This window comes from Schistocerca serialis, chromosome 9 (genome assembly GCF_023864345.2).
Source record: "Schistocerca serialis cubense isolate TAMUIC-IGC-003099 chromosome 9, iqSchSeri2.2, whole genome shotgun sequence".
NCBI lineage: Eukaryota > Metazoa > Arthropoda > Insecta > Orthoptera > Acrididae > Schistocerca > Schistocerca serialis.
Window position 1 is genome coordinate 467,184,397 of NC_064646.1, and position 16,145 is coordinate 467,200,541.

General features: G+C 41.7%; 1 protein-coding gene and 1 non-coding gene across 2 annotated transcripts in view; one reads left to right on the forward strand and one right to left on the reverse strand.

Annotated features, from left to right (window-relative positions):
• The window catches only part of LOC126418878 (lysocardiolipin acyltransferase 1-like), a 353,082-nt gene that overhangs the window by 123,144 nt on the left and 213,793 nt on the right, over positions 1-16,145 (forward strand). The gene's annotated exons all lie outside the window — the stretch shown is intronic.
• Positions 4,640-4,714, reverse strand: Trnas-gga (transfer RNA serine (anticodon GGA)). Its single transcript has one exon. It is a non-coding gene; the product is annotated as a tRNA-Ser (tRNA).

Sequence of the window (16,145 nt, forward strand, 5' to 3'; positions counted from 1 at the left end):
CAGCGTTGATACCGATATTGGGACTGTAATAAGGTTGCACGAATCTTTACTTGAATACGTTCGAGAGAATCGTTCTATGTACGAAACATATGAAAAATCTGGCATCGAAAAGATATGATAAATACAAATATGTACAAAATAGCCACGAAACGTGAAAAAGTCATGTAAATTGACAGTGGACGAAACGGCAGAACTTGATACTACTTGTGAAGGAAAGGAAGATACTCGAGTGACTACACTTCTGGTTATTAAAGGCAGATTGATATCTGAATTGGAGAAAAGGAAATAAACGTATTTGGAAGAATTTTATAGCAGTTCTGAGTTCCTAACTAGTTCTCCTGTACGAGACAACACTGAACTACTCAAATGTGCTAGAAAACTGCAACAGCGCTACAAAGACAACTTGGAGGAATTTTTTAGTGACGAGATTATTCATTTTAAAGCACACGCGAAGAGCAACGAAATGAAAACCTCCTCCCTAAGTGCTTTGTGTAGAGTGTTGCGTGAAAACCACGTTCAGTAACTGTTTCCTGATTCGGAGATTGCACTACGAATATTTTTGCGAATCGATGATCAAAAATGGTTCAAATAGATGTGAGCACTATGGGACTGAACTTCTTAGGTCTTCAATCCCCTAGAACTTAGAACTACTTAAAACTAACTAACCTAAGGACATCACACACATCCATGGCCGAGGCAGGATTCGAACCTGCGACCATAGCGGTCGCGTGGTTCCAGACTGTAGCGCCTAGAACCGCTCGGCCGTGAATCGATGCAATCAGCTGTTCGGATAAAAAGCCTCAAAAGGCTCAAGAATTATTTGCAGTCATCCATGTCGCAGGACCGAGTCAACAGTCTTTCTGTCCTCGCCATGAATTCTTCCATAAAACAGCAACTAGACTATGACGAATGTGCTACGAAGGAAGCACGCCTTAAACATCTTTGCCCATCTTGAGTGTGGTGAGATCAGTATGCATTATTATTAACACCAGCAGCCGAAGCAATCAGTCACGTGCAGCTGTATGTGACTTGGTGGTGCATTTATGTCAAAATGAGAGGCGGATGTATTTTTCTGTGCCTGGCGGTGGCAAATAACTAAATTCGCCCCAACTCACTGTCTCTACAGCATCTCATATTGTGTGCCGTAAGAGTTTCCACATTAACTTGTGAACAGCACAATTTATTCTTCACACCACCCCACAAAGAAGTCACGAGGGGTTATATCTGGTGAAAGTGGTGGCCATGGTCTATGACCGTCTCTATGGATCGATCTTTCCAGAAAGGTTTCAGTCAAGAACTGGCGAACAAATAACCCCCCAGTAAGGCGGTGTACCATCTCGTTCAAACACTATTCACGGCTGAAATTACTGAAAGTGAGAAGTCAGAGCCCTTTAGAAGTATGTCCATAAAAATTTCTTTCGTTAAGGCATAGCGTAGTTCCCAAGAAATAAATTTTTAAAATAAGGGGAAGATTTTAAGCTCGCCCTGAATAGTAGTGCTCTCGTTCGACAAAAATACATCTCATGTTCAACCTACTGCCGTGGAAACCCATGGCTGGTTATGTCATGACATGGGTATTTCAGCAAATAATGCTGAATTCACCCAGATATATAGTGAAATCAATTGTCTGTTTTTAAAGTTGTACAATTCTGTTTTGTTGACCATGATTTTAGTGAAAACGGAGGGCAAGTTTGAATTCCTCCACCACGATGATTCTGTTAGTGTTTTTGATATTAGTAATGCGAGCAGCGAACTGAGAACTGTTAGAATATTGAATCTTTCTCTAGAACTTTAAATGAAAAAAATGAAATGAGCGTATGGCATCGTTGGCCGGGAGGCCCCAGACGGGGAAGTTCGGCCGCCAACTACAAGTCTTATTTCAATCGACGCCACATTGGGCGACTTGCGCGCCGATGATGGGATGAAATGATGATGAGGACAACACCCAGTCCCCGAGCACAGAAAATCTCCAACCCAGCCGGAAATCGAACCCGGGTCCGCTTGCATGGGAGGAACGCACATTACCGCCCAGCGATGCAGGCGGATACTTTAAATGAGTGTGGTGAGATCCTATAACGGCATAACTTGAGAGCAAATGTTCGTAAAGTTTTACATTCCCGCCCACGTTATTGTATCTGGATGTAAGGCACATTTTATCTACCTAAGGCAGAACCCAAAGTGACACGTGTGTAACGAGCGAAGCCACCTTCGCGAAAACTGCCCGTGGCAGGTGTTTGTCTTGAGAAGTAATCTACAACAACGCACCAGACTGTAGTCACAGAATATGACACCCTCCGGTAATGTGCGGATCAGTAGTGAAGTAAACCAGACGGAGTGTAGGGAACAACCCCTGATCTCATTTGAGGACTTGCCAGTTTTGATTAACGTAACAAGAAGCGCTTCACTGGACGAAATGTCATGCAGTGAGAAAAGTGGAACGAGCGCCTAACTGCAGACCGTAACTGCGTTGCAAGGAAACAGCATAAAGGCCGATGACACAGAAATGTATTGAAAAGAGAGGTACGCAGAAATGGGAGTGGAATATCATCTTACTTCCAACGAAACTCACAAGAACAAAAAGTGGAAAAGAAACTTCGAACTCAGAAGAAGAAGATGGGCCGGCCGGATTGGCCGAGCGGTTCTAGGCGCTACAGTCTGAAGCCGCGCGACCGCTACGGTCTCAGGTTCGAATCCTACCTCGGACATGGATGTGTGTGATGTCCTTAGGTTAGTTAGGTTTAAGTAGTTCTAAGTTCTAGGGGACTGATGACCTCAGCAGTTAAGTCCCATAATGCCCAGAGACATTTGAAGAAGATTGCGGAAAATCATCACAAACGGAAAGGAAATAGAAACCTGGCAAACGAATGTATTTACCAGTCGGAGTTGCGCGACGGTAGCAAGACAGCAAGTGAAAGCTGTGCTGCATCAGTCGCAACAGCCAGACGTAACAGTCCACCGCACCTCAACCTAACCACAAGAGAGAGAGAGTAAACAACTGATGGACGAAGGGACACAACAGAGTAGAACGCAACAACGGCCGACGCGACGGCCGCCGCGGCAGCAGCAGCTAAGCGAGGTGGCCGGGTTCGAATCCCGGCCGGGTCGGCATTTACCGCCGCTGTGTTGTTCCTATGCTCTAACCGTCATTATTCGCATTCCACTATTGAGATGACTGAATGGGCACGCTCCGTAATCCAATGAAACAGCCCTTTTTTTGTGCCTGTGTGTGTGATTCCAAAGTACTACCTACCTTGGAAGTTGGACTATGTGTGTAATAGAACTGTATAGCGCTGTGGCCGAGCGGTTCTAGGCGATTTAGTCTGGAGCCGCACTGCTGCTACGGTCGCAGGTTCGATTCCTGTCTCGGGCATGGATATGTGTGATGTCCTTAGGTTAGTTAGGTTTAAGTAGTTCTAAGTCTAGGGGACCGATGACCTCATATGTTAAGTCCCATAATGCTTAGAGCCATTTGAACCGTTTTTGTATAGTGTAACTTTTAATCCGTCTTGACTGCAAAAGCGAGATCTGAAGATGGTTCTAAAGGAACCGAAACCGGTCATATGAATAAACATTTTGCAGTCAAGACGGATTAAAAGTTACATTGTAAGGTCACTGATTGCGGCTATCCTACCAGACATTATGTCTGCTTTTGCAAAGTTTTGTATAGCGCCATCCATTATTTATTCTTTTTGGTGTGATTAGGCGTATCGGGTGACGCCTAAGGTCTGAGTGTGGCACGGGGGCCGGTGAGTACCGTTGGGTGGTATTTGTTTGTTGTCATTACGCACTATTATTTGGTTTTTTAGGCCTCAATTTCGTCCATTGCGGAGGCTGTGAGTCTCTTAGTAGAGAAAGTGGAACTTAAATCTTATATCATGCTTGTGATTCTACGATTACATCATCTTGTAAATGTTGCGAAGTAGGTCTGAGAATGTTGCTCTTAAATACTTTGTTCGCGTAATATTTGGGTTGATTTTTTCTGGTTTACGTTGAATTCGTGATGGAGTGTCGTTTGATTGCCCCTTGTAAGGCTAATAGTAAACATCTATTTTGTGATAGCTCGGAGAATTTTTACGCTTGTTTTGCTCGCGATACCCCATTTAGTGCAACCATAAAGCAAATTTTGCTGCGTAACTGCGAGACACAGTCGAAGTTTTGTGCTAGGGTCGAGGTGTTTACTGACGTGGAAAGGATATGTGTGATATGTTTTTAGCATTTTTTGCTTCTCTTCGATGATGTGTTGGTAGAATATTGTCTCGTCTAAAAAGACTCCTATGTGTTTTGATTTGTCAAATGGTTCAAATGGCTCTGAGCACTATGGGACCTAACTTCTGAGGTCATCAGTCCCCTAGAACTTAGAACTACTTAAACCTAACTAACCTAAGGACATCACACACATCGAAGCTCGAGGCAGGATTCGAACCTGCGACCGTAGCGGTCGCGCGACTCCAGACTGTAGCGCCTAGTACCGCTCGGCCACTCCGGCCGGCTTTGGTTTGTCCACCCATTCGATGTCCTTATTTTGTATGAGTGCCAGTCAAATGAAAATGAGACGGAAAAAGTAAGTAAACTGGAATGAGATTTTCACTCTGCAGCGGAGTGTGCGCTGATATGAAACTTCCTGGCAGATTAAAACTGTGTGCCCGACCGAGACTCGAACTCGGGACCTTTGCCTTTCCCGGGCAAGTGCTCTACCAACTGAGCTACCGAAGCACGACTCACGCCCGGTACTCACAGCTTTACTTCTGCCAGTACCTCGTCTCCTACCTTCCAAAGTTCGAGTCTCGGTCGGGCACACAGTTTTAATCTGCCAGGAAGTTTCAGTAAGTAAACTGTTTACTATTCGTCCTAAGTAACTCGACGGCCACTATGTCTTTCTTGAGGGCTCCAAAAATATGGAAATCGCACGGGGAGAGATCGGGACTATACGGAGGATGTGCGGGGATTTCCACAACGATACGAAACAACGTTGGCAACATGTGCGCGGGCATTACCATGCAGCAGAATGCTGGCGTCCGTCAACACCCCTGGGCGCATGGAATTGACGGCGTGCGTCAGTTTCTGCTGTGTGCTCACGTACGGCTGTGTGTTCATTGTGGCACCGTGTTGGAGGAAGTCAATGAGCAGCGGACCCTTTCAATCAAACAAGAAGGTTATCATGACTTTCCCGGAGCCTGTGCGGCTGTTCTTTCGACTACGCCGTCGATTTGCTTCGGGCAAAGAGATGCGTGCCTGGGTACAATCTAGGACTTTTGATATTTTTGTAAATAAAGGGGATCTGATGTATCGATATTTAAAATAACACCGTAACTACTCTCGATATATCGAAAAATGTGTCAGTATGTCAATATATCGACGAAAAGCCTGTCGACGAACCAGCCAATGAAAATATCGGCTGCACATTGTAGATATATTGCTGGTTTTAGAGCTGTATATTTAAGTATTGATTTATTATTATATATTCCGAATATTAAGAAACTAGTAGCCTGCTTGTCCCACTTAGAGAAAGAATCGAAAGCCGGCCGTGGTGGCCGAGCGGTTCTAGGCGCTACAGTCTGAAGCCGCGCGACCACTACGGTCGCAGGTTCGAATCCTGCCTCGGGCATGGATGTGTGTGATGTCCTTAGGTTAGTTAGGTTTAAGTAGCTCTAAGTTCTAGGTGACTGATGACCTCAGATGTTAAGTCCCATAGTGCTCAAAACCAAAGAATCGAAAGGGAAACTATGCACGTTCACGCTTCGCGATAGCTGCATTGCTAACAATGTTAACTGCATGTAGGTCTTGTTTTCTCATTTCTGCCAATACCAGCGACCTAGCAGTTGTAGTGTCAAAATTGCGTGGTGAAGCTAAACGTTGCAATTTCTGTCGGTTAAAAATAGTTTTTAACGCAGTTGGTGTGCTATTTCTTCAGGACGGAAATCTTGTTATTCCATTCACACCGTCAGCTCCCGGCACAATAGGACTACTTCTTTTGTGCCAGCTATACTTGCTTCAGACATTCAAAGAGAAAGACTGGACGTGGTGAAAGCTCAAGAAGTAGCAATACTCTATTACGCAGATAAAGTAAAATTATGTTCTACTCCGATTTCAAGAGAACAACTTCAAATATTTACCGAAAATTGTGAAGAAAATATGTTATAAAATAAATATATCGGCACTCGTAATTGCCTATTCGATTACGATATATTGGGACAGTAAATATCACCGATATATATCGAGAGAGATCGGAGAAGTATCGATGTCCCGATAATTTTGGAGAAATAGCTACATATCAATATTTTATCAGCTGCCCTAGTACAATCATGGTTCCATAGCCAACAGCATTTTTCCATGACGGCACTGACCGTGTTGTCTTACAGTAGGATAAACGTATTAACAGCTATTGCAATAACTTTTGAAATAATAAACAGTTTGCTTACTTTTTTCCATCTGTCTCGTTTTCATTTGAGTGCCCCTTATCTTGGTAAGTTCTTGCCAAGGGTTGGTCTTCTTGAGAATATGATTGCCATTTTTTTTTTCATTTGTGTCAGCTCGTTCTTCTGTTACGTCGATCTATGGTTGCAGTCGACTAATTGTTGTGTCCAATCGTCTACCCGTTGATTTAACAGCAGTGTCTGCCGCAAGCTGTGCCGACAGTCAGTGCACCTTGACTGGCAAGTCGTTCACAATAACGCTTCAGTCAAGAGAGCCGGAGAAATGACTGATCTTTGTGGAATTAAGGACCGTTTTAGCAAAACTCAACAAAAGCCATTTACAGACTTATACAGAAGAGGTATTTTGTAGTTGTACTCAGTATCGTTGATTCAAAAACTTTCCAAAGTATAATATTGGCCGTCCATGTTGATAATTATCAATTAAGGAATAATTGAAAGTCATCACTAATATCCTTTATTGAGAAAAAAGTTAGAAATTACAATTTGTTACGAAACATATCCACGTTTTATGCGTGTTTCTCCTTTAGCGTTGCGAACACTGACGTTTTCATCTGTATCTTTGTTAAGGGGTGACCCTTTTTCAGCAGAAATTGATGCTCTACAGCTTTGATTATAACAATTTCACTTGAAGCAGCTGTTTTTGAGTAACAGGTTTGTGGTCGTGATTCTTTGACACAATCTGCTGTAATGATTAGCAAGTATTATGTGAGTCAAGACAGACTGAAGTTTGTAGTGAAATACCAGTGTATGTTTAAGTCACCATTGCCCAGCTATCTCCCCAGTGATGGTTTTATGAACCGAAACTGCTAGAGGAATAAAGTCGTGTTGGTACAGCTGCTGGTATGCAAAGCATTGATACAAACTGGTAAAAATCGCCGATATCTGACGATCGATTGCCCTAAACGACTGAACCGATTTTAACTCTTTAAGTAGGTCACTGCACGCGAAATTTTATGCGCTTTCATTATCATATTTTGGAAAAGTTTTGTAGGACGTATCGTTTTCAAATTACAAGCGAAAAACTGAAAAAGTCCAAACATTTCGTGGTTTTTCGGTCCTCAAAAGTTTAGGATAAGCCAGAAATCGTCGCAAACTCATTTTATTTTGGATGCCTAAGGTTGATTAAAATTATTCCCAGCTTGTGCATACTTATTGTCCAGCAAAAGTTTAATGTACCTACACTAATCGTAGTAAAAAAAATCATTCTATTCAACTGTTCGTTTATTCATGTAACATCTTACTTTGATGTTTCCTTTGTTGTTTCAACATGGTTGCAGTCTATATTCAGATCTTTATTTGAGGGTGCAGTCGTGCACTTCTCACTCTTTTGATTTCTACGACTCCTGCTTTATCTTCCACTTTTCACCTGCTGAATTGTTTCAGAATATTCTGAATCGTCTAAAATCTTAATAATGATGTTCCAACGAGAGCGTATTACAACAGCTACTAAACTTGAAGTAAAACAGTGGCTGAACATAAAAGTTAGTTAAGAGGGACAGTATGCATTGTTATGCAACAAATGCTTCGCAAACAGTCGGTTTATCTTATATGATGTTATGCGATTGCTTGACAATAAACAGATGCTATTAATTTTATCTTTTAAATTTTGTGTTCTAAGTTTCAACCTTGCAGTATAAAAGAAGGATTAGCTGAATTTTGTGGATTCTTGAAAGATGGAGATGTTCAATTTTGTGAAAATTTGCTTTATTGAAACGCTTTTTACAATGGCAAACATTCAGTTTTGTTACATTGTCTTCTAGCTGTTATGCGAGGCTCGTATTAAAGTACCAGATACGTCAAAACGAATTTTTTTTTTAAATAAAGTTTGTTGAGTTTTGTTAAAATGGTCCCCAGTTGTACTTGGATGCAGAATTTTCTGTTCGCTTGATAGTCGTCTATAAGCTGGTTGTGTTTGTCGACCCCTGAAGTTTGCCAATAATCCTCTTCCTAGTTTGCCAATAATCCTCTTCCTCCATACTGTCATAGGCTTTCTCCACTTCCATGAATACTGCTACTACGGAATGTGACCCTTTCATATTGTAAGATATATATATTCCGGTATTCGCAGAAGCTGATGTTCTGTCTGGGGTTTTGACTCAAATGCGAACTGTTCAACCCTTATAATGTTGTCGTCCATTACTGGTTGTATGATTCTCGGTAAGATAACTTTCTCACGTGTTTTTGATATTGTAGACAATAAAATGAAAGGTATTGATGTCTTTACAGTATTTAGGTAAAAGGACTATTTTTGAAGGTTTCGATCTCCCAGGCAAGTAACATCTGATTAGGCAATTGTTAAAAATCCTAGTGAGTAAAACCAACGTATTCTTCGGTAAATGTTTGAGAAGTTCGTTGGTAATTTTGTCTGGTGCGGGGGAAAGTTGGAGACCAGATTTTTAATTATTCTGTTCATTTCTCTCAGTGTTATTAGTTCCAGTAGATCGCGGTTTCTTCTGTTCCTTATTAGGTCTATATTTGTTTTGACGTGTTGCTCATGGCTGTCGCTTTCTTGTGATTGCTCCCCCTGATTGAACGGATTCTGTGATTCATGTGTATTAAAGAGCTCTGCTTTCTTCATCGTGTCGTTGCTGTGGGTTAAGGGTATTTTTGGTTTGCAGTTGTTTCTAATAAACTTCGAGTCTTCTTAGCTGCAGGGCGTTCGTTTCTCCCAACTCTGTGTTCTCCATTCAAGTGCTTTTTTTCTTTAGCGTTCTTGACAGTCGTTTTATTTTCCGGCCATCTCTGGAAATCCTGAAACGCTGCCATCTTTGTCTAGCTAGGTTTTTCAGGGGCATGAAGCATGGGCAACATAGCCTCTAAATCGAAGCCTTGGGGCGCGATTTCTGTCGAAGCAATTCTGTGAGCCTTTAGGATTTTGTGTGTGAGGTTTTCAGTTGCTTCATCCGTCTATACGCAGTATTGACAGCGATGGTGGTCTGACAATGTTGTTTACCCTATTTCGAATTGTTTCCAATCACCAATCGTTTTCGTATTTGGTTTCGGCAGCTCAGTGGTTTTTGTATTCTTTATGTCACCTGATTGTGGTCCAATGTTATGTCGCTGATAGTCCTCAAGCTGAGATTCATTTTCATGTCAAGCTCGTCTGGTGTCTAATTATCGTCGACAGTAGATAGGTAGGTTCTTCTTGCCCAGTAGTTAATAGCGTGAAATCGTTTTTCCACCTCCTAAAGTTTGATTTCATGTTGGTTACGTCGTGGATTCCACACTGTGTTTTTGGCGTCGTGATACCTGCACAGTTGAACTTTTTCGTGTTTGTCAAAGATTTGGTAGTGGTCTTCTTCACCGAGGTCATTTCCTGGGCAAAGGTACTCTGCAAAGAGATAAATTTTTCTTTCGATTAATATCAGTGTAAGTGAAATAAGAGGATATTTCTTTGTTGTGCGTGATATCTGGTCTGAAGAATACTGCCGTACCTCCTCCACGTCTGTTCACCCCATCTTTCCTGTAAACAGTCACGTCTCTCAACGTATAAGGCTGCTTCCTCCTCAGAATAATACATCGATCTTATGTTTTCGATGAACTCCTTGATTTACAGTTTCGGATTTTGTATTCCATTTGCATTTAGTACGTGAAATCTGATGTTCTCTTTTCCATTTCGAGTTGTGAACAGTTCCAGTACCTCTTTAGTTAATATCACAGTTTTTGAAACTGTGTCGTGTGCTTCGTTAAATATTTTGGCCATTTCTGTTATATTACCGACGACGTTCTTCTTTTGGAAGGTTAACGGGAGGGATCCAGTGTCTGAGATGGAAGTAATTATTTCTAAGGAGTCCGCTGATTGTTAGTCCGTTGCCTCTTCAGTTATGTTTTGTCTTGCACTGATAAAGTCCCGATAATGTCTTTGTTTCTTTTATGGAGTGAGCTGGTCATTTCTGCTTTGGTTGACTCATTCAAAAAATGTTCAGATGTGTGTGAAATCTTATGGGACTTACCTGCTAAGGTCATCAGTGCCTAAGCTTACACACTACTTATCCTAAGGACAAACACACACACCCATGCCCGAGGGAGGACTCGAACCTCCGCCGGGACCAGCTGCACAGTCCATGACTGCAGCGCTGATGCCGCTCGGCTAATCCCGCGCGGCTTGACTCATTCGCTCAGTATTCTTGGAGAAATGCATCATGATACACACTATGCTGTTTTGCAGTATATTTATCTATTAGCAGTTTCGATCATGGACCATCTTCGTAGTGCTAGCACAAAAATGGAAACCAAATAAGAACTATGAATATCACACACAATACATTTATATGAAAATCATTAGTCTGAAAAATTAAGTGTCCTTGCGAAAAATATCGATTTTGGTAACTTCATCTGATATATGTGTTACTTATCCAGAAAAGTATACACCATTTCTGACTTGAAACTGCAAGAAAATGATACTTAACATCTTAATACAGACTTAACCAAGCACAAAACAACATTGCAAAAAAAGTAAAACACGTAACAGCAGTAAGTGCACAGCACCATTGCTCAGGTGCAACAAGACCCAGTAGGCAAACACACAAGAGTTCATCAAAGAAGCTACAAGCCAAAGTCAAATATCATTGGTCAGAGAACAAGTTACAAAATATGTGTACACAATACACTGAATAGCCAAAGAAACTAGCACACCTGCCCCCGTAAACACGCAGAAGTGCCACAACTTGACGTGGTATGGACTCGACTAATGTCTGAAGTAGAGCTGGATGGAATGGACACCATGAATCCTGCAGGGCTGCCCGTAAATCTGTAAGAGTACGAGGGGATGGAGATCTCTTGTGAACAGCATGTTGCAAGGCATCTCAGATATGCTCAATAATGTTCACCTCTGGGGAGTTTGGTGACCAGCGAAAGTGTTTAAACTCAGAAGAGTGTTTCTGTAGCCACTCTGTAGCAATTCTAGACGTGTGGATTGTCGCATTGTCCTGCTGGAATTTCCCAGGCCCGTCGGAATGCACAATGGGTATGAAAGGATGCAGGTGATCAGACACGGTGCTTACGTACGTGTCACCTGTCAGAGTCGTAACTAGACGTATCAGGGGTCCCATATCACTCCCATTGCACACGATCCACACCATTACAGGGCCTCCACCAGCTTGAACAGTCCTTGTATTCATGTCTCCATACCCATACACGTCCATCCGCTCGATACAATTTGAAACGAGATTCGTCCGACCAGGCAACATCTTTCCGGTTATCGACGGTCCAATGTCGCTGTTGACTGGCCCAGGCGAGGCGTAAAGCTATGTGCGGTGCAGTCATCAAGAATACACGAGTGGCCCTTCGGCTACGAGAGCCCATATTGATGATGTTTCATTGAATGGTCCGCACGCTGTCACTTTTTGATGGCCTAGCACTGAAATCTGCAGCAACGGTTTTCAGTCGTTGTTGGTCCCCTTCACGCCAAGATCTTTTTTCCGGCCGCATCGATGTCGGAGATCTTTTATTTTATCTGATTCCAGATATTCACGGTACACTCGTAAAATTATCGTACGGGAAAATCCCACTTCATCTCTACCGCGGAGATGCTGTGCCCCTTCACTCCGGCTAATAACACCACGTTCAAACTCACTTAAATCTTGATAACCTGCCACTGTAGCAGCAGTAATCGGTCTAACAACTGCGCCACACACTTCACCGTTGGCTTATATAGGTGTTGCTGACTGCAGCGCCCGTTTACATATTTCTGTATTTGAATACGCATGTCTATACCAGTTTCTTTGGCACGTCAATATAGTAGAGTCACAGAGAGATACATATGCACTTACATTACAATAAATGAAACACAGTAAAAGAAGATACAGTAGTATAAGAAATTTTTAACCCTCGGTACGATTTTTCGGTTTTTTAATGATTTTTTATTTTTAATTTTTTTCTTTTTTATCATTACTATCTTATGTAATATAATAGTCCCATGATAATATTATAATGTCACATGATAAAAACAAACTAAGGATTTGGTGAATACCACCACATATGAAAATATGCATAGACAAGTACAATATTATGCAGTGCAACAGTCACTTGATGCTATTGCAATATCAGATGATAATAGAATGTCACATAATAAAAACAGACCGACCATTTGGTAATAACTAGACCATATGAACGTATACATAGACTTGTAATGTTGAACAGTTATGTAGGCAATCCATTTCCCACGAATCATTCACGCTAGCAGCAGCAATACAACTTTCACTTGAAATCCACGTCAGAGGATCGAGAATACAAATAGTGTAACCAGATGAGGAACTACATACAGTTTTACGTAATGTAATAATCAAAGGATAAGAACTCCAGTGCCAGCCGTTGTGGCCGAGCCGTTCTAGGCGCTTAAGTCCGGAACCGTACTGCTGCTACGGTCGCAGGTTCGAATCCTGCCTCGGGCATGGATGTGTGTGGTGTCATTAGGTTAGTTAGATTTAAGTAATTCTAAGCCTAGGGGAATGATGACCTCAGTTGTTAAGTCCCATAGTGCTCAGAGCCATTTGAAGCATAAGAACTCCAGTGATTTTACAGTATCACGCAATAACAGCGAAGTGATGAAGAGTAGACTGAAGTTGTAGAGATTAGTCAGAAAGACTCAATACCCAAAGAAGTGGGATGGGGAAGTACTAAGGAATGACGGAATGGGATTGAAGTTCTCACAGGCTATAGACTCAGCAATAAGGAATAGCTCAGTAGGCAGCGCAGTTGAAGAGGAACAGACAGCTATAAAAAGGGCAGTCACAGAAGGTGGAAAGAAAAACATAGGTACAAAGAAGGGAACTCCGAAGGAACCAAGAGTAGCACAAGTTGATCAATGAAAAAAGGTAGTACAAAAATGTTCAGGGAAATTCAGGACTACAGAAAGACGAGGAATGAAATAAATAGGAAGTGCAGGGAATCTAAGACGAAATGGCTGCATGAAAAATGTGAAGACATCGAAAAAGAAATGATTGTCGGAAGGACTGACTCAGCATATGTTGTTGTTGTTGTGGTCTTCAGTCCTGAGACTGGTTTGATGCAGCTCTCCATGCTACTCTATCCTGTGCAAGCTTCTTCATCTCCCAGTACCTACTGCAACCTACATCCTTCTGAATCTGCTTAGTGTATTCATCTCTTGGTCTCCCTCTACGATTTTTACCCTCCACGCTGCCCTCCAATACTAAATTGGTGATCCCTTGATGCCTCAGAACATGTCCTACCAACCGATCCCTTCTTCTGGTCAAGTTGTGCCACAAACTTCTCTTCTCCCCAATCCTATTCAATACTTCCTCATTAGTTATGTGATCTACCCATCTAATCTTCAGCATTCTTCTGTAGCACCACATTTCGAAAGCTTCTATTCTCTTCTTGTCCAAACTATTTATCGTCCATGTTTCACTTCCATACATGGCTACACTCCATACGAATACTTTCAGAAATGACTTCCTGACACTTAAATCTATACTGGATGTTAACAAATTTCTCTTCTTCAGAAACGCTTTCCTTGCCATTGCCAGTCTACATTTTATATCCTCTCTACTCCGACCGTAATCAGTTATTTTGCTCCCCAAATAGCAAAACTCCTTTACTACTTTAAGTGCCTCATTTCCTAATCTAATTCTCTCAGCATCACCCGACTTAATTCGACTACATTCCATTATCCTCGTTTTGCTTTTGTTGATGTTCATCTTATATCCTCCTTTCAAGACACTGTCCATTCCATTCAACTGCTCTTCCAAGTCCTTTGCTGTCTCTGACAGAATTACAATGTCATCGGCGAACCTCAAAGTTTTTATTTCTTCTCCATGAATTTTAATACCTACTCCATATAGGAAAGCCAAAAAGATGTTGAAATTAAAAGCAAGGGTGGTAATATTAAGAGTGCAACGGCAAATGCACTGCTAAATGCAGAGGAGAGAGCAGATAGGCAGAAAGAGTAGAATGAAGACCTGTGTGAGAAGAAAGATTTGTCTGATGTGATAAAAGAAGAAACCGGGGATCTAGAATTAGAATCAGAATTTAAAAGAGCTTTGGCGGACTTAAGATCAAATAAGGCATAAGGGATAGATAACATTCCATCAGAATTTTAAAATCATTGAGGCAAGAGGCAACAAAACGACTATTTACGTTGGTGTGTAGAATGTATGAGTCTGACGACGTACCATCAGACTTTCGGAGAAATATCATCCACACAATTTCGAGGACTGGAAGAGCTAACAAGTGCGAGAATTATGTTCATGGGAACAGCTAATGCATCCAAGTTGCTGGCAAGAATAATATACAGAGGAATGGAAAAGAAAATTGAGGATGTGTTGGATGACGATAAAAAAAATGGTTCAAATGGCTCTGAGCACTATGGGACTTAACTTCTGAGGTCATCAGTCTCCTAGAACTTCGAACTACTTAAACCTAACTAACCTAAGGACACCACACACATCCATGCCCGAGACAGGATTCGAACCTGCGACCGTAGCGGTCGCGCGGTTCCAGACTGTAGCACCTAGAACCGCTCGGCCACTGCGGCCGGCTCGATGTATGACGATCAGTTTGGCTTTAGAAAACGTAAGGCATCAGAGAGGCAATTCTGACGTTGTGGTTGATAATGGAAGCAAGACTGAAGAAATATCAAGATACGTTCATGGGATCAGGTGGCCTGGAAAAAGCGTTCGACAATGTTAAATGATGCAAGATGTTCGAGATTCTGAGGAAAGTAGGGGTAAGCTATAGGGAGAGACGTATAATATACAATATGTACAACAGCCAAGAACGAAGTGCTGGGATTAAAAAGGAAGTAAGACAGGGACATAGTCTTGTGCACCTACTGTTCAATCTGTACACAGAAGAAGCACTGATGGAAATAAAGGTTCAAAAGTGGAATTAAAATTCAGGGTGAAAGGATATCAATGATACGATTCGCTTATAACTTTGTTATCCCGATTGAAAGTGAAGAAGAAAACTTTACTGAAGCAGCTAGTCGAAAACTTTTTGTCTCAGAATTTTTCGATTCCTGAAATATTTTCGCAGTTGGCAATGTGGATAGGAATATTTATTTTGACGTATTTTGTACGTCGTTATCATAAAAATGCAGACACCAACTGAATAACACTTATACAGCGACGGCGGGACGATTGATAATTAAAATATTTGATAGCGGATTGCTCATTCTGAGGGAATTGGCACAGGTAATGTAACCTTCAAAAAATAAGATTTTGACCACAACTCAACAAGCAATAAATTTTCTCTCTTATTTTTGTGATAATGATAAAGACATTGGTACTGAGTTTTTAATGCATTGCGTCTAATATTTACAAATTACCACGGAAGTTCCGAGTCTACATTTGTGCAGCGTGTGATATTTACATTTCAACTTTCCTTTTATATGAAAAGGGCATCGTAAATATCTGTGTACGCACTAATTGCGTACATGAAATATCAAATATTTTATAAGAAATATTGCAAAAAAGCGGCTATAATAGGTCTAGCTATCCACAAGGTAAAAATTGCGCAATCCTCAGAAGTGGGGAAATCGTGGCGGACGATTTAACACATTTTACAGGTGCTCTACGAAGACCGATGACAACATCTGAGTGAGACTTGGACAGCTGACAAGGAAGCCAAGCGGAGCACAGCTGGAAAACAACTTTCACTGTCGCTGACGAGCCAGCTGAGCGCGCGGCTAGGGACACTGAGGAAATCGCCAGCAGCCAGGATTCACCAAACCTACGAAGCGTGTTCAGTAAG